Genomic DNA, 2,500 nt, shown 5'->3' on the forward strand with positions numbered 1-2,500 from the left:
CGTTGGGTTTTTTCCTCCTACAAAGAATTTTTAGTGAAGGCGCAGTTCTTCTTCTCCTCCTCCTCCCCTCCTCCCCCTCCCTATCCGCCTCCTCCCGCCCCCCTCCACCACAACCCGCCATGTTGAAAGTGGTTGGACATATTTCGGGTTTTTTTTTCTTTCTTTTGGTACTGTCCGGTGTTTTCCGATTTTATTACGGGCACGCAAAGGTGACGCAAAACAACCCCCCAAAAAACAGCCGTATGACTCAGCAGCTGAAAGAAAATAAAATGAAAAAACTTCATCAGGAAAGGGTGAACAGCAGCGTGGGTCCTTGAACGCATCGCAAAATCGGTTATTACAATTGTGGATGTTTTTCTCTCTTGGTTTGTGAACGTGACGTACGTGTAAAAAAAAATGTGTAAAGGAGGGAGGAGGAGGGGGAGGGGATGTCGTCCTCGCGGCGTGACAGCGCGTGAGACTCTTCTCCCACCAAGTTGGGGCTCGCGGACGGAACGCTCGCCACGGTTTCCACGGAAGCCACCTCGCGAGCGAGAGAGAGAGAGAGCGCGAGCACTTCGGCCTCTTCTCTCTTTCTCTCTCTTCCTCTTCGAGCAAAGGAGGACGGGGAAAAACAGCAGAAAAAACAACAGATGAAACTCCTCCGTAGCCCCGCGTGACGAACCATGAATATGATGATTGTATATGATATTATTTTTCCGTCTCCTTTTTCCTTCAAAACGAAACGCGGCGGCCGCACGCGCAGCGAAAGCCTCACGAGGAGCCGTCACCTGTCTTACCTGTCCAAGTTTTTTTTCCTTCCTCCTCCTCCGTCGTCTCGCGACCCCCCTCTGCTCTTCTCTCCTCCTGCCGTCTGTCTATCTCTCTCTCTTCCCTCCTCTCTCTCTCTCTCTCTCTCTCTCTCTCTCTCTCTCTCTCTCTCTCTCTCTCTCTCTCTCTCTCTCTCTCTCCCCCTCCTCCTCCTTCTTCTTCTTCTCCTCCTCCTCGGTGGCTCGATTCTCGGGCTCCGCAGCGTCTCTCTGCTGCTGCTGCTGCTGCTGCCCCCGTTCCAATATGGCATCTCGTGTTTGCGCATGTGCGCAAAAAAAAACATCGACACTTATTTCCGAGCCAACTCCTCCACGGTCCCTTTGTTTATTTATTTATATTATTATTATTTTAATCTCGGTATTCAAGAATCGCAGACGATGTGTTTTTAGTTTTGATTACCATTTTTACAGACTTGATTGGAAATTTGTAATGCATTTATTTTTTTTTATTTAAAAAAAATAAAAATAAAATTTAGTATTACATTCCCCCCCTGCGCCCTTCTCAAATCGGGAACTGAAGTTCAGTCGACGCCTACAGAGACACAGTGTTACACAACCAGGGCTATTTTTTCCACACCACAGCCTACTTTAGCCGTAAAATTTGCATCGATATGAATATATAAATAAATAGATAAACGGCACATTTCTGTGTATTGTTGCGAACAGTTTAGTTAAAACCCGGCAGGCCTGTGTAGGCTGGTGTTTAAAAGAAGCGTTTAACAGCAAAATATCGCAACATTTGTATGGATTTGTTGGAAATGTGTCGCTATTACATTCAGTGGAATCGAGTTTTCTCCTCACATAGAAACCCTGTAATCATCCCCTGACTCCAGGCTTCTGCTGCTGCTGCTGCCACGGTCCCCTCCTCCGAAACTCCTCGGAAATAGCAGCTCTGGAACGGTCCTGGTTGCCTCTTGTGGTAGTCAACAGTGACCTCTAGTGGCGGCAGCAGGAGCAGCAGCAGCAGGTTTCAGGTTCATATTTAAAGGGAGTGGGTGGAGGGCGGGGTGGGGAAGAGGGGCGGGGTGGAGGTGGAGGGCGGGGAATCCCAATGGTCAGTCCATCATTCCACTTTACGGTGGTAGTCAACCACCACTGGAACTCCACCCCGCACCAATCAATTCCAGTAAATTCTGAGGTAGCGTTTCGAAATAAATGTCCAAAAAAAACACATTGTCAATTTGTGGTTATGCTATGACTTATTTCAGACTTCTGTTTTTTTTTTTTTAAATGTGGAAATTCGTAATCGTCAGTCCAGCATTCCACTTAACACACAGGAAGCCTAGCACTAAGTTTCAGGAAATTCTGATGTAGAAGCAGAAACCTGCGGCCGAGGAGAGTTCTTCAAAAGAAAAAAAATAGAAATTGAATCAGCGGATTCCAATTAAGCAGGAACTTCGCATTTGACCGTTTAGTTGAGAAACGTAGATATATGCCGTAACACAACGTTCACTTTACCGTTTAAAAATGTGATTATAAGGATTATAAGGATTTTTTATGTTCTGATCTATTTGAGGGTATCAGCCATTGCTTTAGTGTTGCCTTAGAGAATTTATTTGTGTTTGCACCATTGCACTTGATTGCTAAAACTTTATTTTATATTTACATATAAGTGTGTAAATTATGTATGCATTTTTTAAAAAAATTTAAATCAGCGTATGCCCACTAGAATAAACTAGATTACACCACCC

The 2,500-nt window shown here is 45.2% G+C and overlaps 1 protein-coding gene across 4 annotated transcripts in view; it reads right to left on the reverse strand.

The window, feature by feature from the left end:
* The window catches only part of sfmbt2 (Scm like with four mbt domains 2), a 27,649-nt gene that overhangs the window by 22,990 nt on the left and 2,159 nt on the right, over positions 1-2,500 (reverse strand). Inside the window, exon 1 of one of the 4 annotated variants that reach the window (XM_076044160.1) lies at positions 780-905. The exons of 2 other annotated variants lie outside the window; for them this stretch is intronic. The gene's annotated coding sequence lies outside the window, so the exon portion shown is untranslated. Of the gene's footprint in view, positions 1-384; positions 588-779; positions 906-2,500 lie in introns of those variants that run through there. One more of the 4 variants, XM_076044159.1, reaches the window with a different exon arrangement.

This window comes from Nelusetta ayraudi, unplaced genomic scaffold (genome assembly GCF_046127955.1).
Source record: "Nelusetta ayraudi isolate G7.1 ecotype Tasmania unplaced genomic scaffold, CSIRO-AGI_Nayr_v1 ptg000079l, whole genome shotgun sequence".
NCBI classification, from domain to species: Eukaryota; Metazoa; Chordata; class Actinopteri; order Tetraodontiformes; family Monacanthidae; genus Nelusetta; species Nelusetta ayraudi.